This window comes from Mustela putorius, unplaced genomic scaffold, assembly GCF_011764305.1.
Source record: "Mustela putorius furo isolate JIRA1106 unplaced genomic scaffold, ASM1176430v1.1 tig00000421_pilon_pilon_pilon, whole genome shotgun sequence".
NCBI classification, from domain to species: domain Eukaryota; kingdom Metazoa; phylum Chordata; class Mammalia; order Carnivora; family Mustelidae; genus Mustela; species Mustela putorius.
The window spans coordinates 10,266,280-10,288,404 of record NW_025421375.1 but is presented as its reverse complement, the minus strand read 5'-3'; the positions used below and the strand labels follow the sequence as shown (position 1 = coordinate 10,288,404).

The following is a 22,125-nucleotide window of genomic DNA, read 5'->3' as shown; positions in this document are numbered from 1 at the left end:
TTGTATTAAAGAATGAAACCAGGCCAGTGCCGCTGACTGCAGCTACAATTCCTTTGAGTGTATGGTCCACATCCAGGCCATGGAGCATTCAGGGGTGGAAATGGGTCTTGCAGAAAAGCACATTTCTATTCTCTAAAGTTTCTCCTGCTGCCAGAAGCACTCCAGGTCTCATTCATTGACTCCATCCAGAAGGAAGCTTGCCAGTACCTTGACCCGTATTGTGACATCCCTAAATCAAGGGAGTACCCTTACGTCAGGGCGGAGAGGCTTCCAGGCCACCAGTTTGCTAAGATGAGGCCCTGGAGTATATCCCTTAACTTACCGTTATTAGTAGTAATTCCCCCTCAAAAGCATTGTTTCTCTTCATTTTCCCTTTTCATTTTTTTCCCCCTGAATTTTGGCTACCCCTCTCTCTTGGGCAAGGTTAATGAATTTCTGTGGGCCTTAGTTTCCTCATGTATAAAATGAGGATAATTGTTGTGGGGATTAAATGAGATAGTCCATGCATTACGGTACTTACCACAGCATTTGACCCACATAGTAAGTACCCCGTAAATGTGAGCTGTGACATCATCTTCATTTTCGACAGCCCCACCCCATGGGGAAAGATGTGTCATATACTCTGGCATAAGTGAAAAATACTAGTAAGTATAAAGATTTCCCCAAAGAGCTGCCTTATATTAAAAAAATACAGAGAAAGATGGGGTTCTGGTTCCCTATCACACACTTCACGGTTACAAATAATTCAGGAATACAAGCTGATAGGAAACCAATTAGCCTTCTGAAACATAACCTAAAATGTTAACAGAAAAAATGCGGCATGTATCCATGCCAAAGGCTCAAGGGGGAGCTCTCATTATTGAGATATTAAGTCATTTCAACTTTGCCCATCCCCAACGTTGTCACTTTTGTTTTAGAGAAAAAAGGAGGTTGAATCTTGTGTGGCTGGGGACTTGGAGGATAATGAAAGGACAGGGAGAGTTTTCTAGGAGACCTTCCACCATGTAGTCTAAGAATGCTGATAGAAAGGAAACTCCCAGGGCCAGAAGGAACGGAAGTTGCTGGTGGTTTAGGAGCAGAATCCCAGAGCCCTCGGTGCACTGATGATGAGAACGCTGATGAGGAAGGCGGTTGGAGGTAGGAGTTAGAGCCTTTGGACCCTGGCTCCCAAAGTGTGTGAAGGGGAAATCTTTGCTGGAGCAAGATAGAAAGAGTGAGAGGAAGCCACAATGCCTGTCACTGCTTCACCTTTGGAGTCCTGGTGCCCGTGGGGGGGTTGCCTTGACTGTGGGGACTGAGAAGTCCAGCGGTGGGTGGTAGCTGAGCCTGCCTAGCGCCTTTAGACCCTCACATCTCCCCTGAGGTTATACAGCCAGAGGCAGGGACAAATTCAGCTATCACTTCAACTTTTTCATGGCCTCCTCCGTAATCTACTGATTCTGACCCGTTTTGCTCTCTTGAGTCTGAGCACTTTCCATTCTCTGCTTTTAGCTACATTATTCTGGTCAGTAATGACTTTTCTTTGCTCTTGGACCCAGAGCTTTGCTTTTGGCTATGGATTGGCACCTCCTCAGTTCGCGTAGGCCTTTATTCACCCCAGTCCCCAGGGGACCTGGTGACTTTGGGTGAGTTACTGGTTGAAACACTCCTGGGCTTGTTCTGGCCCTGCAGGAAGGACCAGGACAGGTGGAAACTGTTCTTGTGTTTCAGACAGAAAACAGAGAAGGGGAGGAAGGGCATCAAGAAGTTCATGCCAGAGCACTGCTTTTCTTTAATCATTTGCTGCAAACGGATCCCCCCTCCCCCTGCCCACGTTACAGTTGCTCCAATTCTTTTCACATCTATATGGTTGGTCATCTGTGTATTTGAATTACTTTAGTGGCAAAAAAAATTTCAAATGAACAAACCCAATAAAGTAAAGACTTCCTAAACTGGGCTGAGAAGTATTTTGAAAAATGAATACAAATGATTTCACTATATATATATTTGTTAATACATAATACACTCAGCCTGGAATAATTTTTAGCTTCCCAGGGAACACAGAGTTTGATTAAAGAAAAATATATGCGTTTATGAATCCAAAAGGAACACAAGTTAAATGTGGTAAATGCAGACATTCTTACGAAAGAGGAACAAAGAAAACAGAAGTCAAATGAGAAAATAGCCCCAGATATTAACATATGAAGAAATAAAAAAGAGGCTTTTTCGCTTCCAACTTTTCTTGAAAAGTTTTTTTGGAGTTAAGAGCGAAGGAAAAATCCTGAGCTCATTTGTATGACTTGATTACCTTTTCAAATGTAAAACAAAGAAAATCCTTGAGAGTAGAGAAGATACTGGGAAATGGGAAATGTTTCCATGCAGCATTTTCTATTTTCGAGAGAAAATCTCAGGCTCGGAAAGAAGTATGTAAGCGTGGATCAATGGCTCTGATATTTACCTTTCCTTGTGGAAAAGATTACAGCAATCTCCAATATCCGATTCATTGTCTAGATAACACTCTGGTTGCCAGTGCTGAGACAGCAGCATGTAACCCTATGCAGGAGTGACTTTCTAAAGGAAGAAAAGGCCAAAAAACCTCTACACAACAACAGCAGCAAAAAACACACCAAAACCCCCCTCTTGTACTCTAAAAAATATCCCCGGCCTTGTCCTCATGAAAACAACATGAAGATTATTGCACAGGAGCAAAAGTGTCCCTTGACTGCCCTCGAATATAAGAAATGTAGAAATTGAACTAAAAGATTAGATTGCCTAATAAAACAATTGATAAACACAATCCAGTTGGGATATATACGAAGAATGGACTATGACAAGCCTAGAAGATTGTTTAATATAATGTCAAATGCTACCAATATAAAAGATTCCAATTTACTCCTGTCTCCAGATGCTGGAAAAGCTTTTGACAGTTAATTGGAAGCTTTTATTTTTGACACTGAAAAGCACGGACTTGCCACAAGAATTCATTTCATGGGCAGAAACATTATCTGATCATCCAAAGGCCAAAATTAAGGCTAATGTGTATAATTGGAGACCTTTTCTTTCTTTCTTTCTTCTGTTTTTGACAAGGAAGCAGCCATAGGCCATCCACATTTTCCTCTATTATTTGGTTCATCAATAGAATCTCTGGCAGGCAAGATGAAGGAATAAAAATGGGGTACTTAAGGCCCACAATTTTATTGTGAGTAGATAATGTGGCTCAATTCTGGGTTGCATGTAGACTCGTGAAATCCACTTCTTTGGAGTCAAGTGGGAGGCCGAATCCCCTCTCCTAGTGGAGGGGCCTATTTGGTTTAGCTCAAGAGGTATTTTCCTCTTAGGAACAAGATCTTTATTGCTAAATAAAGATGTGTGTTACAGACGGTTCCTTCTTTGTCCTTGGAAGCAGTAATCTCTTCCAATGTTAGCCTATTTCTCCAGTTTCTTGCCCAGTTTTTTTTTTTTTCCTGGAATAATTTCTGTGCAACAGAAGAGCAGAGCTTCCAGTAATCGCCATATATTTTTGTAATTTTCTTTTTCTTTCCTAATTAAATATATAAAGAATTTAGATTATCTGATGAAGAAATAGGTACATGAGAACTATGCATGTTTATATAGAAACAAAAGTTACAAATGTTTGACAAATCACAAAGGAAGTATGGTAGAGAATTGCTGTAAAGCTAGTTGCATCTAACTGTAAAAAATAGTGGGAGGTATGGGGTATTGTGCATATTATCCTCGCTTTTTATTTTATTTTATATTTATTTATTTTAAAGATTTTATTTTATTTATTTGACAGACAGAGATCACAAGTAGGCAGAGAGGCAGGCAGAGAGAAAGAGAGGAAGAAGCAGGCTCTCTGCAGAGCAGAGAGTCCGACACGGGGCTCGATCCCAGGACCCTGGGATCATGACCTGAGCCGAAGGCAGAGGTTTTAACCCACTGAGCCACCCAGGCGCCCCTATCCTCGCTTTTTAAACAGGTTTGTTGAGCTATAATTCATATATAATACAATTTGCTTATTTAAAGTGGACACTCCAAAAAAAAAAAGTGTACAACCCAATGGTTATGGTATAATAGCTTTATGAAACTGTCAATATAACCACTTGTAGAATATTTTATCATCTCTAAGAGAAATCCCATGTGGTTTTGTGGTTTTGGTTTGCATTAATATCAAGGCTAATGAAGTTAAGTAATAAGTATGCAGTAATAGTCACTGCGTACTTCTTCCCAACTGTGAAAGCCCTAGGCAAACACTAATCCACTTTGTGTTTCTATGTATTTACTCCTTCTGGACATTTCATATACATGGAATCATACAATATATGGCTTTCTGTGTCGGGCTTCTATTCTTTAGCATAATGTTTTCAAGATTCTTGTTTGTCATAACATAAATCATAACTTCATTTTTATGGATGAATAACTTTTAATTGTATGAATATACCATAATTCAGCCATTCATCAGTTGAGAGACATCTGAGTTTCCACCTTTTGACTATTATGAATAATGCTACTGTGAACATTTATGTATAAGTTCTTATGTGAACGTGTTTCCATTTCTCTAGGATTTATACCCAAGAGTACAATTCTTAGGTCATTTGGAAACTCTGTTTCACCAGACTATTTTTCAAAAAGGCTGTACAATGTTAAATTTCTTCCAGCAGAGTATGAGGGTTACGCTTTTTTCAGATCCTCATCAATGCCTGTATTTATCCCTATGATTATAGCTGTCCTAGTGGGTATGGCACGATATTTCATTGTGGTTTTGGTTTGCATTAATATCAAGGCTAATGAAGTTAAGCATCCTTTTAGTGGCTTATTGGTCATTTATATATCTGTTTGAGAAATGTCTATTCTTACCTTTGCCCATTTTTAAGTTTGATTATCTCCTTACTACTGAGTTTTAAGAGTCCTTTATATATTCTAGATACAAATCTCTTATCATATGTATGATTTACATATCAAATTCCCCATTCTATGGATTATGGATTGTCTTTCCATTTTCTTCATAATATTCTTTAACCCACAGAACTTTTTAATTTTCGTGAAGTCCAATTTACCAGTGTTCTTTGTGCATTAGGATGTATCTCAGAAACCAGTGCCAAATCCAAAGGCATGAGGAGATAAGCACCTATGTTTCTTTTAAGAGTCTGTAGGTTAACTCATATTTAGGCCTTGATTCATTTTTGAGTTAATTTGTAAATGGTGTGAGATTGGGGTCCAGCCTTGTTCTTTTTCATGTGGCTATCCAGTTTTCCCAGTGCCATTTGTTGAAAAGACTGTTATTTTCCTGTTGTATGGTCCTGGCGCTCCTGTCAAAAACCAGTTGACCTTAGGTATATGAGTTTATGTGTGGGCTCTTGATTCTATTCCATTGATCTGTGTGCCCATTTTTTATGTCAGTACCACACTGTCTTGAAGCCTGTAGTTTTGTAGTGCATTTTGAAATCAGGAATATGAGTCTTCCAACTTTTGTTGGTTCATCAGCATCCAACTGATGTTGATTCATCCAGGTGAATCTTAGGATCAGCTTATCAATTTCTGCAAAGAAGTCAGCAGAGCTTTTGATACTGTTTAACTCTATAGATCAAAGATCTAAGGAATGTGCCATCTGAACAATATTAGGTCTTCTGATCCATGAAACTGGGATGTCTTTACATAGACCTTTAATCTCTTCCAACAACATTTTGTAGTTTTGCAGAACATAATTTTAGCCCTTGATTTATTAAATTATTCCTAAGATTGATGGGTTGATTTGAGGAGGGAAGGGCCGAAGGAGAAGAAGGGAGAGAATCTGACTCTGCCCTGAGTTCAGAACCCGATATGGGGCTTGATTTCATGTTCCTCGGATTGTGACCGGAATTGAAACCAAGAGTTAGATGCTAACAAAACCAGCCACCCTATCCCTCCTCCCACCCTTCTAGCAACCAAGTGAGCTACCCAGGCACCCCAGTATTTTATTATTTTTAATCCTATTGTCAGTGGAATTGTTTTCTCAAGTTCATTTTCAAATTCTTTATTGTAAGGGTATAGAAATAGGACTGATTTTCCTATATTGATTTTTTTTTTGTTACCTTGCTAATTAATTAGTTCTGGAAGATTTTTACTGACTTAGAGACTTAGGATTTTCCTACGTACAAGATTATTGTCTACAAATAGTCATAGCTTTGCTTATTCTTTCCAGTCTGGATATTCTTGCCTGATTGCCTTAGTCAGGACATCCAGTACAATGCTGAATGAAAGTGGTAAGCTCAGACACCCTTGTCTTTTTCTTGATCTTAGGGAGAAAGCATTTGTCACTCATTATTGTTTTTTAATTTAATTTAATTTAATTTTCATTATTAAGTATGGAGATTGTGAGGTTTTTTTTGTAGATGCTCTTTTATCAATAGAAGGAAGATCCCTTCCGTTTGTACTTTGTTGAATGTTTTTATTATGAAAAGATTTTATATTTTGCCATATACTTTTTTTGTGTCTATTGAGATGATTTTGTGGGTCTGTGCTTTATTCTCTTGATATGTTATGTTACACTGATTTTTGAATGTTAATGCTACCTCCCATTCCTGAGCTTAATGTCACTTGGTCATGATTTATATTCCTTTATGCATATTGCTAGATTCAGTCTTTTCAGTATTTTAAACATTTTTGCATTTAATTAATAAGAAATACTGGTCTATAGTTTTCTTATCTGTGGTATCTTTGTCTAATTTTGGACTATGAATCTTTCCATTTAATCTAAGGTATTTAATATTTTGGTATATAGTTGCTTATAATATTCTTACATAAACCTTTTTTTTAAAAGATGTATTTATTTGAGAAGGAGAGAGCACATTAGTGAGTCTGCATGAGCAGAGAGGAGGAGAGGAAGAGGGAGAGAATCCTCAGACAGACTCCCTGCGGAGCTTGAAGCCCAGCGTGGGGCTTGATCCCAGGACCCTGAGATCACGAGCTGAGCTGAAACCCAGAGTAAGATGCTTAACAGACTGAACTGCCTAGGTGCCCTGTTACATAAACCTTTTTATTCCTGTAACATCAGTGGAAATTTCTTCTTTCATTCTTAATTTTAGTAGTTTGAGGTATTTTTTCTTTTAATCAGTTTAACAATAGGTTTGTCAGTTGTTGATCTTTTTAATCTTTTCAAAGTATACACTGCTGGTTTGACTGATTTCTCTGTTTTACTGTTCTTCACTTCATTAGCTTATATCCCCTATTTTAAAAATATTTTCTTTCTGGTTGCTTTATGTTTAGTTTACCCTTTGTCTAGCGTCTGAAATTGAAAGGTTTTACCTTTGAGTGGCGCATCTGGTGACTTCTTTTTATATTTGGACATTGATTTTTTAAATTATGTAAGTAATAACATTTATCTTGAAAAAAAATATTATAGACATACCATCTTTCTCTATGCCCCCAATCTTTTTCATGTCCACCTGCTTCTTCTAACCCTATTACACCAAAATGTTTGCATCCATTTACATACGTGTTAATTGTATGTACATGTATTTGGGAGTGTGTTTGTTTTTATTAATATTATTATTTAGTAAATGTTTGGGGGCAGTTTGGTTCTACTTCTCAATATTGTAACTATGATCCATATTATATCTGATCAAAGAAGTTTACTTTTGCTATTGCATATGTTTTATAGGTAAATTGGCTATTTGCTTATCTGTAAATTACCTATTTTTTCCTTTAAACTATAAGTCTGTTGGTTTATTTTATTTTATAGATGTTATTTATATGATTACTAGTCTTTTTTCTGTTACACAAGATGCAAATATTTCTTCTGGTGAATTACTTATTTTTAATTTGTTTGTGGTGTTCTCACTTTTCAGTAGATTTTAGTTTGGATGTTGCCAGGTTTGTTAGCTTTTTCCTTCATGAGTTTTTCCTTTGTGTTTGCCTTTTAAAGGCCTATCATATCCTAAAGGATTAAGTATTCTTCAATATTTACTTTAAATATTTTGTAATTTTCTTTATTTATGTAATTTATTTGAAACTGGCTTTTGTGAATTCTGTAAAGTGAAAATCTAGCTTTACTCTTATATAGCCAATTACTTTCATAATTACATTGAATATTTATCTTTCTCTTACCAATTTGAAGTGTTAAATCTTACAGTACTAAAAGGGTTTGAATATATTTTAAGTATGTATTCTCATATATCCATGGGTTGGGTTTTGGATCTTTACTTACTTATTTTTAATTAATAACCAAAATGGTAATATTCAAATTACAGTAGTATTATACTATGTCTTGATAATTTGCAAGGAAAACATCATCCTTTGATTATTTTTTTTCTTTTTAAACATTTTTTTTCAATTTTTAAATTTTTTTATTAACATATAATGTATTAATTTGCTTCAGGGGTACAGGTCTGAATCATCAGTCTTACACAATTCACAGCACTTACCATAGCACGTGCCCTCCCCAATGTCCATAAGCCAGCCACCCTATCACTCCCCCCACCCCTCCCAGCAACTCTCAGTTTGCTTCGTGAGATTATGAGTCTCTTATGGTTTGTCTTCGCATCCCCCGGTCCCATCTTGTTCCGATTTTTCTTTCCCTACCCCCCACAATCCCGTGTGTGCCCTACTTCTCCAATTCCTCATATCAGAGAGATCGTATGATTATTATCTTTCTCTGCTTAACTTATTTCGCTTAACATGATACCCTCTATTTCCATCCACATTGTTGTAAATGGCAATATTGAGGGGTTTTTTGGATGGCTGCATGGTATACCATTGTATGTATATACCACATCTTCTTTATCATTCATCTGTTCACGGACATCTAGGTTCTTTCCATAGTTGGCTCTTGTTGACATTGCTCCTTTAAACATTCGGGTGTACATGACCCTTCAGATCACGACATTTGTATCTTTAGGGGAAACACTAAGTAGTACAATTGCTTGGTCGTACGGTAGCACTATTTTCAATTTTTTGAGGAACCTCCATACTGTTTACCATAGTGACTGGACCAACTTGCATTCCCATCAGCAGCGTAGGAGGGTTCCTCTTTCTCTGCATCCTCAGCAACATCTGTCATTTCCTGACTGTTTAATTTTAGCCATTATGACTGGTGTGAGGTGGTATCTCACTGTGGTTTTGATTTCTATTTCCTTGATGCCGAATGATGTTGAGCACTTTTTCATGTGCCTGTTGGCCATCTGGATGTCTTTTTTGCAAAAAATATCTGTTCATGTCTTCTGCCCATTTCTTGATTGGATTATTTGTTCTTTGGGTTTTTGACTTTTGATAGGTTCTTTATAAATTTTGGAGACTAGCCCTTTATCTGATAGGCCATTTGCAAATATCTTCTCCCATTCTCTTGGTTGTCTTTTGGTTTTGTTGACTATTTCCTTTACTGTGCAAAAGCTTTTGATCTTGATAAAGTCCCAGTAGTTTATTTTTGCCCTTGCTTCCCTTACCTTTTGTGATGTTTATAGGAAGAAGTTGCTGTGGCTGAGGTCGAAGAGGTTGCTACTTGTGTTCTTCTCAAGGATTTTGTTGGATTCCTGTCTCACATTGTTGTCTTTCATCCATTTTGAGTCTGTTTCTGTGTGGGGTGTAAGGAAATGGTCTAGTTTCATTCTTCTGCCTGTAGCCATCCAGTTTTCCCACCATTTGTTGAAGAGACTTTTTTCCATTGAACATTCTTTCCTGCTTTGTCGAAGGTTAGTTGACTGTAGAGTTAAGGGTCTATTTCTGGGCTCTTTATCCTGTTCCATTGATGGTTTTGTCTGTTTTTGTGCCAGTACCATACTGTCTTGATGATGACAGCTTTTTAATAGAGCTTGAAGTCTGATGCCACCAACTTTGGCTTTCTTTTTCAACATTCCTCTGGCTATTCAGCCTCTTTTCTGGTTCCATATAAATGTTAGGATTATTTGCTCCATTTCTTTGAAAAACACTGATGATATTTTGATAGGGATTACATTAAATGTGTAGATTGCTTTAGGTAGCATAGACATATTACAATATTTGTTTTTCCAATCCACGAGCATGGAATGTTTTTCCATTTCTTTGTGTTTTCCTCAATTTCTTTCATGAGTACTTTATAGTTTTCTGAGTACAGATTCTTTGCCTCTTTGGTTAGGTTTATTTCATAGGTATCTTATGGTTTTGGGTGCAGTTGTAAATGGGGTGGACTCCTTAATTTCTCTTCTGTCTTGCTATTGGTGTATAGAAATGTAGCTGATTTCTGGGCACTGATTTTATATCCTGCCACATTCCTGAATTCCTGAGTTCTAGCGTTTTGGAGTGGAGTCTTTTGTGTTTTCACATAAAGTATCATATCATCTGCAAAGAGTGAGAGTTGGACTTCTTTGCCAGTTCCGATGCCTTTAGTTTTTTTGTTGTCTGATTGCTGAGGCTAAGACTTCTAGTACTATGTTGAATAGCAGTGGTGATAGTGGACATCCCTGCCATTTTCCTGGCCTTAGGGGAAAAGCTCTCAGTTTTTCTCCATTGAGAATGATATCCGCTGTGGGTTTTTCATAGGTGACTTTGAGGATATTGAGGTATGCACTCTCTATGCCTACCCTTTGAGGAGTTTTGATCAGGAAAGGATGCTGTACTTTGTCAAATGCTTTTTCAGCATCTATTGAGAGTATCATATGGTTCTTGTTCTTTCTTTTATTAATGCATTGTATCACATTGATTGATTTGCGGATGTTGAACCAACCTTGCAGCCCAGGAATAAATTCCACTGGGTAGTGGCGAATAATCCTTCTAATGTACCGTTGGATCCTCTTGGCTACTATTTTGGTGAGAATTTTTGCATCCGTGTCCATCAAGGATATTGGTCTGTAATTCTTCTTTTTGATGGGGTCTTTGTCTGGTTTTGGGATGAAGGTAACGCTGGCCTAATGAAATAAGTTTGAAAGTTTTCCTTCCATTTCTATTTTTTGGAACAGTTTCAGGAGAATAGGAATTAATTCTTTAAATGTTTGGTAAATTCCCTGGGATGCTGTCTGGCCCTGGACTCTTGTTTGTTGAGAGATTTTTGATGACTGTTTCAGTCTTCCTGGTTATGGGTCTGTTCAGGTTTTCTATGTATTCCTGGTTCAGTTTTGGTAGCTTATACATCTCTAGAAATGCATCTATTTCTTCCAGATTGTCAGATTTGCTGGTGTATGGTTGCTAATAATATGTCTTATAACTGTTTGTATTTCTTTGGTGTTGGTTGTGATTTCTCTTCTTTCATTCATGACTTTCTCTTTTCTTATTGATAAATCTGGCCAGGATTTATCAATCTTATTAATTCTTTTAAAGAATCAGCTCCTAGTTTCATTGATTTGTTCTACTGTTCTTTTAGTTTCTATTTCATTGATTTCTGCTCTGATCTTTATTATTTCTCTTCTCCTGCTGGGTTTAGGCTTTCTTTGACATTCTTTCTCCACCTCCTTTAGGTGTAGGGTTAGGTTGCATATTTGAGACCTTTCTTATTTCTTGAGAAAGGCAGGGATTGCTATATACTTTCCTCTCAGGACTGTCTTTGTTGTGTCCCAAAGATTTTGAGCAGTTGTGTTTTCATTTTCATTTGTTTCCATGAATTCTTTTTAATTCCTCTTTAAATTCGTGGTTGACCCATTCATTCTTTAGTAGGATGCTCCTTACACTCCATATACTTGAGTTCTTTCCAACTTTCCTCTTATGATTGTGTTCTAGTTTCAAAGTACTATGGTCTGAATATATGCAGGGAATGATCCAGTTCTTTTGGTACTGGTTGAGACCTGATTTATGACCCAGGATGTGATCTATTCTGGAGAATATTCCATGTGCACTAGAGAAGAATGTGTATGTGTATTCTGTTGCTTTGGGATGGAATGTTCTGAATATATCTGTGATATCCATCTGGTCCAGTGTGTCATTTAAGGCTTTTATTTCCTTATTGATCTTTTGCTTGGATGATCTGTCCATTTCAGTGAGGGGGATGTTAAAATCCCTTGCTATTATTGTATTATTGTTGATGTGTTTCTTAGATTTTGTAATTATTTAGTTTATGTGGTTGGCTGCTCCCATGTTAGGGGCATAGATAATTTAAAATTGTTAGACCTTCTTGTTGGACAGACTCTTTGAGTATGATAGAGTGTCCTTCCTCATCTCTTATTATAGTTTTTGACTTAAAATTTAATTTATGTAGTACAAGGATTGGCACCCCAGCTTTCTTTTGATGTCCATTAGAATGGTAAATTGTTTTCCAACCCCTCACTTTAAATCTGTAGGTATCTTTGTGTCTGAAATGAGTTTATTGCAGACAGCATATGGATGGTTCTTATCTTTTTATCCATTCTGATACCCTGTATCTTTTGATTGGGGGAATTTAGCACATTTACATTCAGGAGAACATTGAAAGATATTAATTTAGTGCCATTGTATTGCCTGTAAGGTGACTGTTACTGTATATTTTCTCTGTTCCTTTCTGGTCTGTTACTTTTAGGCTCTCTATTTGCCTAGAGTACCCCTTTCAATATTTCCTACAGGGCTGCTTTGGTGTTTGCAAATTTTTTAGGGTTTTTTTTTTTTTTTTTTTTTTTGGTCCTGGAAACTTTATATCTCCTATCTTCAGTGACAACCTAGCTGGATATCATATTCTTGGCTGTATATTTTTCTCACTTAGTGCTCTGAATATATAATGGCAGTCCTTTCTGGCCTGCCAGGTCTCTATGGATAGGTCTCCTGCCAATCTATTATTTCTACCATTGTATGTTACAGTGATGTTGAGACCTCTTGTCCCAAGCTGCCATCAAGATTTTCACTTTGTCACTGAGAATTGTAAGTTTTACTATTAGATGATGGGGTGTTGGCCTATTTTTATTGATTTTGAGGGGAGTGCTCTGTGCTTCCTGGGTTGATGCTTGTTCCCTTCACCAAATTAGGGAAATTCTCTGCTATCATTTACTATAGTATACCTTCTGCCTGTATATCTCTTTCTTCTTCTGGGATCCCAATTATTCTAATATTATTTTGTCTTATGGTATCACTTGTGTCTCCAATTCTTCCCTCATGGTCCAGTAGTTATTGTCTCTTTTGCCCGACTTCTGTATTCTCCATTATTTAGTCTTGTATATCACTAATTCTCTCTTCTGCCTCATTTTTCTTAGCAGTAAGAACCTTTTTTTTTAATTGCACCTCCTTAATAACTTTTTTTATTTCAACTTGGTTAAATTTTATTTCTTTTATTTCTCCAGAAAGGGATTTCAATTGCTCTAGAAAGGGATTCTTTGTATCCTCCATGCTTTTTTTTCAAGCCCAGCTAATGCCTTCATAATCATCATTATGAACTCTAGTTCTGACATCTATAATAATGTTTGTATTGATTAGATCCCTAGCCATCAGTACTGCCTCTTGTTCTTTTTTTGTGGTGAGTTTTTCCTTCTTGTCATTTTATCCAGATAACAATAGATGAATGAGAGAACAAAATACTAAAAGAGTAGTAACAACCCCAGAAAAACATAAATTACCCAAATCTAAAGAGACTCAAAACTGGGGAGAGAAGAAAGAAAGGGTGAAAAATACATATATATAAAAGTATATATATATATTTTAAGTGAAAATTTTAAAAGATTTTTTAAAGCTATTAATAAGATAAAATAGTTTAAAAACATTAAAATAAGAAAGAGGAGGGAGGAAGAGTCAAGATGGCGGAGAAGTACCAGGCTGAGACTACTTCAGCTAGCCGGAGATCAGCTAGATAGCTTATCTAAAGATGGCAAACACCTGAAAATCCATCGGCAGATCTAAGAGAAGAAGAACGGCAATTCTGGAAACAGAAAAACAACCACTTTCTGAAAGGTAGGACTGGCGAAGAAGTGAATCCAAAGCGACGGGAAGATAGACCCCAGGGGGAGGGGCCGGCTCCCGGCAAGCGGCGGAGCAACCGTGCAAAAAATCAGGACTTTTAAAAGTCTGTTCCGCTGAGGGACATCGCTCCAGAAGCTACCCGGGGCAAAGCCCACACGGGGTCAGCGTGGCCTCAGGTCCCGCAGGGTCACAGAAGGATCGGGGTTGTCTGAGTGTCGCAGAGCTTGCGGGTATTGGAACGGGAAAGCTGGCTACAGAGACAGAGCCGACAGTAAGCTCGCAGCTCAGGGTGACCTTGAACCGGTCGCAGGCTCAGTGAGCTCAGAGCGCAGCCGGAGGTCAGGCAGATGGGAGTGACTGGGCGCTGTTCCCTGAGGGCGCACTGAGGAGTGCGGCCCTGGGCTCTCGGCTCCTCCGGGCTGGAGACCAGGAGGCCACCATTTGTATTCCCATCCCCTGGAACTCTACGGAAAGCACTCAGGGAACAAAAGCTCCTGAAAGCAAACCGGAGCGGATTACTCACCTAGGCCCCGGGTAAGGGCGGTGTAATTCCGCCTGGGGCAGACACTTGAGAATCACTACAACAGGCCCCTCCCCCAGAAGATCAACAAGAAATCCAGCCAAGACCAAGTTCACCTACCAAGGAGTGCAGTTTCAATACCAAGGAGAGCAGCAGAATTCCAGAGGAGGAGAAAGCCAAGCACGGAACTCATGGCTTTTTCCCTGTGATTTTTTTTAGTCTTGCAGTTAATTTAATTTTTTTCTTTTTCATTTTTTGTTTTTTTTTCTCGCCTTCGGGAAAAAAAATTTTTTTTAACTGTTACCTTTTTCTTTTTTAACGATTTTTTACTAGTTTATCTAATATATATATTTTTTCTTTTTTACATTTTTCTTAGGTGTTTTCTCTTTTTTAAATTCTTTTCTTTTTTTTTTCTTTTTTCTTTTTTTTTTTTTTCTTCCTTTTTGAACCTCTTTTTATCCCCTTTCTCCCCCCCTCACGATTTTGGATCTCTTCTAATTTGGTTAAAGCCTATTTTTCTGGGGTTGTTGCCACCCTTTTAGTATTTTACTTGCCCCTTCATATACTCTTATCTGGACAAAATGACAAGACGTAAAAATTCACCACAAAAAAAAAGAACAAGAGGCAGTACCGAAGGCTAGGGACCTAATCAATACAGACATTGGTAATATGTCAGATCTAGAGTTCAGAATGACAATTCTCAAGGTTCTAGCCGGGCTCGAAAAAGGCATGGAAGATATTAGAGAAACCCTCTCGAGAGATATAAAAGCCCTTTCTGGAGAAATAAAAGAACTAAAATCTAACCAAGTTGAAATCAAAAAAGCTATTAATGAGGCGCAATCAAAAATGGAGGCTCTCACTGCTAGGATAAATGAGGCAGAAGAAAGAATTAGTGATCTAGAAGACCAAATGACAGAGAATAAAGAAGCTGAGCAAAAGAGGGACAAACAGCTACTGGACCACAAGGGGAGAATTCGAGAGATAAGTGACACCATAAGACGAAACAACATTAGAATAATTGGGATTCCAGAAGAAGAAGAAAGAGAGAGGGGAGCAGAAGGTATACTGGAGAGAATTATTGGGGAGAATTTCCCCAATATGGCAAAGGGAACGAGCATCAAAATTCAGGAGGTTCAGAGAATGCCCCTCAAAATCAATAAGAATAGGCCCACTCCCCTTCACCTAATAGTAAAATTTACAAGTCTCAGTGACAAAGACAAAATCCTGAAAGCAGCCCGGGAAAAGAAATCTGTAACATACAATGGTAAAAATATTAGATTGGCAGCTGACTTATCCACAGAGACCTGGCAGGCCAGAAAGAGCTGGCATGATATTTTCAGAGCACTAAACGAGAAAAACATGCAGCCAAGAATACTATATCCAGCTAGGCTATCATTGAAAATAGAAGGAGAGATTAAAAGCTTCCAGGACAAACAAAAACTGAAAGAATTTGGGGCGCCTGGGTGGCTCAGTGGGTTAAGCCGCTGCCTTCGGCTCAGGTCATGATCTCAGGGTCCTGGGATCGAGTCCCGCATCGGGCTCTCTGCTCAGCAGGGAGCCTGCTTCCTTCTCTCTCTCTCTGCCTCCCTCTGAGTGTACTTGTGGTTTCTCTCTGTCAAATAAATAAATAATAAAATCTTAAAAAAAAAAAAAACTGAAAGAATTTGCAAACACCAAACCAGCTCTACAGGAAATATTGAAAGGGGTCCTCTAACCAAAGAGAGAGCCTACAAGTGGTAGATCAGAAAGGAACAGAGACCATATACAGTAACAGTCACCTTACAGGCAATACAATGGCCCTAAATTCATATCTCTCAATAGTTACCCTGAATGTTAATGGGCTAAATGCCCCTGTCAAAAGACACAGGGTATCAGAATGGATAAACAAACAAAACCCATCTATATGTTGCCTCCAAGAAACTCATTTTAAGCCCAAAGACACCTCCAGATTTAAAGTGAGGGGGTGGAAAAGAATTTACCATGCTAATGGACATCAGAAGAAAGCAGGAGTGGCAATCCTTATATCAAATCAATTAGATTTTAAGCCAAAGACTATAATAAGAGATGAGGAAGGACACTATATCATACTCAAAGGGGCTGTCCAACAAGAAGATTTAACAATTTTAAATATCTATGCCCCCAACGTGGGAGGAGCCAACTATATAAACCAATTAATAACAAAATCAAAGAAACACATCAACAATAATACAATAATAGTAGGGGACTTTAACACTCCCCTCACTGAAATGGACAGATCATCCAAGCAAAAGATCAGCAAGGAAATAAAGGCCTTAAACGACACACTGGACCAGATGGACATCACAGATATATTCAGAACATTTCATCCCAAAGCAACAGAATACACATTCTTCTCTAGTGCACATGGAACATTCTCCAGAATAGATCACATCCTCGGTCCTAAATCAGGACTCAACCGGTATCAAAAGATTGGGATCATTCCCTGCATATTTTCAGACCACAATGCTCTAAAGCTAGAACTCAACCACAAAAGGCAGTTTGAAAAGAACCCAAATACATGGAGACTAAACAGCATCCTTCTAAAGAATGAATGGGTCAACCGGGAAATTAAAGAAGAATTGAAAAAAATCATGGAAACAAATGATAATGAAAATCAACGGTTCAAAATCTGTGGGACACAACAAAGGCAGTCCTGAGAGGAAAATATATAGCGGTACAAGACTTTCTCAAGAAACAAGAAAGGTCTCAGGTACACAACCTAACCCTACACCTAAAGGAGCTGGAGAAAGAACAAGAAAGAAACCCTAAGCCCAGCAGGAGAAGAGAAATCATAAAGATCAGAGCAGAAATCAATGAAATAGAAACCAAAAAAACAATAGAACAAATCAACGAAACTAGGAGCTGGTTCTTTGAAAGAATTAATAAAATTGATAAGCCCCTGGCCCGACTTATCAAAAAGAAAAGAGAAAGGACCCAAATAAATAAAATCATGAATGAAAGAGGAGAGATCACAACTAACACCAAAGAAATACAAACTATTATAAGAACATACTATGAGCAACTCTACGCCAATAAATTTAACAATCCGGAAGAAATGGATGCATTCCTAGAAACATATAAACTACCACAACTGATCCAGGAAGAAATAGCCTGAACAGACCCATAACCAGTAAGGAGATTGAAACAGTCATTAAAAATCTCCAAACAAACAAAAGCCCAGGGCCAGACGGCTTCCCGGGGAAATTCTACCAAACATTTAAAGAAGAACTAATTCCTATTCTCCTGAAACTGTTCCAAAAAATAGAAATGGAAGGAAAACTTCCAAACTCATTTTATGAGGCCAGCATCACCTTGATCCCAAAACCAGACAAGGGTCCCCTCAAAAAAGAGAGCTATAGACCAATATCCTTGATGAACACAGATGCGAAAATACTCAACAAAATACTAGCCAGTAGGATTCGCAGTACATTAAAAGGATTATTCACCACGACCAAGTGGGATTTATTCCAGGGCTTCAAGGTTGGTTCAACATCCGCAAATCAGTCAATGTGATACAACACATCAATAAAAGAAAGAACAAGAACCATATGATACTCTCAATAGATGCTGAAAAAGCATTTGACAAAGTACAGCATCCCTTCCTGATCAAAACTCTTCAAAGTGTAGGGATAGAGGGCACATACCTCAATATCATCAAAGCCATCTATGAAAAACCCACCGCAAATATCATTCTCAATGGAGAAAAACTGAAAGCTTTTCCGCTAAGGTCAGGAACATGGCAGGGATGTCCATTATCACCACTGCTATTCAACATAGTACTAGAGGTCCTAGCCTCAGCAATCAGACAACAAAAGGAAATTAAAGGCATCCAAATCAGCAAAGAAGAAGTCAAATTATCACTCTTCGCAGATGATATGATACTATATGTGGAAAACCCAAAAGACTCCACTCCAAAACTGCTAGAATTTATACAGGAATTCAGTAAAGTGTCAGGATATAAAATCAATGCACAGAAATTAGTTGCATTTCTCTACAGCAACAGCAAGACAGAAGAAAGAGAAATTAAGGAGTCAATCCCATTTACAATTGCACCCAAAACCATAAGATACCTAGGAATAAACCTAACCACAGAGACACAGAATCTATACTCAGAAAACTATAAAGTACTCATGAAAGTAATTGAGGAAGACACAAAGAAATGGAAAAATGTTCCATGCTCCTGGATTGGAAGAATAAATATTGTGAAAATGTCTATGCTACCTAAAGCAATCTACACATTTAATGCAATTCCTATCAAAGTACCATCCATCTTTTTCAAAGAAATGGAACAGATAATTCTAAAATTTATATGGAACCAGAAAAGACCTCGAATAGCCAAAGGGATATTGAAAAAGAAAGCCAACGTTGGTGGCATCACAATTCCGGACTTCAAGCTCTATTACAAAGCTGTCATCATCAAGACAGCATGGTACTGGCACAAAAACAGACACATAGATCAATGGTACAGAATAGAGATCCCAGAAATAAACCCTCAACTCTATGGTCAACTAATCTGCAACAAAGCAGGAAAGAATGTCCAATGGAAAAAAGCCTCTTCAATAAATGGTGCTGGGAGAATTGGACAGCCACATGCAGAAAAATGAAATTGGACCATTTCCTTACACCACACACAAAAATAGACTCAAAGTGGATGAAGGACCTCAATGTGTGAAAGGAATCCATCAAAATCCTTGAGGAGAACACAGGCAGCAACCTCTTCGACCTCAGCCGCAGCAACATCTTCCTAGGAACAACGCAAAAGGCAAGGGAAGCAAGGGAAAAAATGAACTACTGGGATTTCATCAAGATCAAAGCTTTTGCACAGCAAAGGAAACAGTTAACAAAATCAAAAGACAACTGACAGAATGGGAGAAGATATTTGCAAACGACATATCAGATAAAGGACTAGTGTCCAGAATCTATAAAGAACTTAGCAAACTCAACACCCAAAGAACAAAGAATCCAATCAAGAAATGGGCAGAGGACATGAACAGACATTTCTGCAAAGAAGACATCCAGATGGCCAACAGACACATGAAAAAGTGCTCCATATCACTCGGCATCAGGGAAATACAAATCAAAACCACAATGAGATATCACCTCACACCAGTCAGAATGGGTAAAATCAACAAGTCAGGAAATGACAGATGCTGGCGAGGATGCGGAGAAAGGGGAACCCTCCTACACTGTTGGTGGGAATGCAAGCTGGTGCAGCCACTCTGGAAAACAGCATGGAGGTTCCTCAAAATGTTGAAAATAGAACTGCCCTATCACCCAGCAATTGCACTATTGGGTATTTACCCTAAAGATACAAACATAGTGATCAAAGGGGCATGTGCACCCGAATGTTTATAGCAGCAATGTCCACAATAGCCAAACTATGGAAAGAACCTAGATGTCCATCAACAGATGAATGGATCAAGAAGATGTGGTATATATACACAATGGAATACTATGCAGCCATCAAAAGAAATGAAATCTTGCCATTTGCGACAACCTGGATGGAACTAGAGCATATCATGCTTAGCGAAATAAGTCAAGCAGAGAAAGACAACTATCATATGATCTCCCTGATATGAGGAAGTGGTGATGCAACATGGGGGCTTAAGTGGGTAGGAGAAGAATAAATGAAAGAAGATGGGATTGGGAGGGAGACAAACCATAAGTGACTCTTAATCTCACAAAACAAACTGAGGGTTGCTGGGGGGAGGGGGTTTGGGAGAAGGGGGGTGGGGTTATGGACATTGGGGAGGGTATGTGCTTTGGTGAGTGCTGTGAAGTGTGTAAACCTGGCGATTCACAGACCTGTACCCCTGGGGATAAAAATATATGTTTATAAAAAATAAAAAATTAAAAAAATAAATAAAATAAAAAAAAAATAAGAAAGAGGAAAAAATTTAAAAAATAGAATAAGAAAAAATAAAATTTAAATATTCAGCTTTGAAAGACTAAAGAATCATGAGAAAAAAGCCATGAATTCTATGTGCTCTATTCCTGTGGCTCTTACCTTTTACAGTTCTCTTTGACTGGTAAACTTGGTCTTGGCTGGATGTTCTTTTTGATCTTATGGGGGAGGGACCTGTTGTAGTGTTTGTTAAGTGTTTTTGCCTGAAGCAGAATTGCACCACCCTTGCCAGGGGCCTGCTGAGCAATCTGCTTGGTTTTCCTTTCAGAAGCTTTTGTTCCCTGAAGGCTTTCCCTGTAGCTTTGGAGGAGGGAAATGAAGATGGCTGCTTCCCTATCTCCAGCCCATAGGAGCAGAGATTCAGGGGCCCCCTCTTCAATGGGCCCTCAGAGATATGCAGTCAGTCCCTCCCACCTCCCTGGTCTTCAGCCACACTCCAAGCTCACCCGGCCTGTGACCAAGTGTTTTTGTCTCTGGTGCACAGCAGTGTTTGACGTTTCCAAACCCAGCAGATTCCTTCAGCACACTTCAGCGCCGCTCTTCCTGGAGGAGGGAGGAGGGTGTCTCTCTGAATATGCCATTGGGTCCATGCTTGAAGAGTGGCAGTCCAACTGTGCCACGGATCACAGTTTAAGGTAACCAGAGCCAACTCCTCAGCTCCATCTTTGCAGCTGGCTTCTCTGCTCTGATTCCTGGACGCTCTGCCACACTCAGGCAGCACCGGTCTTTCTGTGACCCCAGAGTCCCTGAGACCTGTCCCCACAAGCGCTACATCCCTGTTTAGCCTGTGGCGCGATGTCCCTCAGTGGCGCAAACTTCTAAAAGTTCTGATTTTGTGCTCTGCTGCTCCACTGCTTGCCAGGAGCCGGCTCCTCCCCCCAGGTCTATCGTCCCATTTTTTGCCTCAGATTCACTTCTCCACATGTCCCACTTTCTAGAAAGTGGTCACTTTCTGTTCCTAGAATTGCTGCTCTTCTATCTCCTGTGGCGTTTGTAGGTGTTTAGAATGGTTTGATAACTATCTAGCTGAATTCCTGGGACCAGATGAAATTATGTGTCCTACTCCTCCACCATCTTGCTCCTCCTCTCTCTTTTTAAATTTTTTGACTATTTTTACAAATTTTATTTTCCATATGAATTTTAGAATAGACATGTGAAATTATCCCTGAAAGATCTTATTGAGATATGATTTAATTTGCATGAATTTAAAGATTAATTTGTACAAATTTGACAGCTAGACACTGTTGAGTCTTCCTACCCAGGAATGTGACATATTTCAATATTCAAGTTTTATTTTATTTTTATTTTTTACTTATTTAAAAGATTTTATTTATTTATTTGACAATGAGAGGGAGACAGAGAGGGAATACAAGCAGGGGGAGTGGGAGAGGTAGAAGAAGGCTTCCTCCCTCAGCAGGGAGCCCAGTGCAGGGCTTGATCCCAGAACTCTGGGATCATGACCCAGGCCGAACGAAGGCAGAGGCTTAACCGAATGAGCCACCCAGGCACTCCTCAAGGTTTTTTTTTGTTTATGTCATTTAATAACATCTTACCTTTTTCATTATGATGTAAATATTTCTAATTTTTTATTCCCAAATATTTTATGATTTTTATTTTTATATGAATGGGTTTCTTTCCTACTATATTTTGTTATTTAATCAGTGTGTACCTACTTTGGTTTTTGGATACTGATTTTGATACTGTCTCTTTTCTTAGTTATCTAATTTTTAAAATATATCAGCAGTTTAACTGATATTTATAAAGACAGTCATCATTTCTCAGCAATGAGTTTTGTCTCTTGTCTACTAAATTTTCTTTTATATCTTTTTCTTTCCTTACAGTACAGTTTCTAACTGTATCTATAACAGCAGGGGATGTCTTATCCCTGATTTTAAAACAAATGCTT

At 38.4% G+C, this 22,125-nt stretch overlaps 1 long non-coding RNA gene across 3 annotated transcripts in view; it reads left to right on the top strand.

The window, feature by feature from the left end:
- Positions 1-22,125, top strand: part of LOC101671867 — a 78,897-nt gene that overhangs the window by 38,853 nt on the left and 17,919 nt on the right. The window contains exon 4 of one of the 3 annotated variants that reach the window (XR_006606662.1): positions 6,779-6,835. The exons of the other annotated variants lie outside the window; for them this stretch is intronic. This is a non-coding gene — a long non-coding RNA (uncharacterized LOC101671867). Of the gene's footprint in view, positions 1-6,778; positions 6,836-22,125 lie in introns of those variants that run through there. 3 annotated transcript variants of the gene reach the window in all.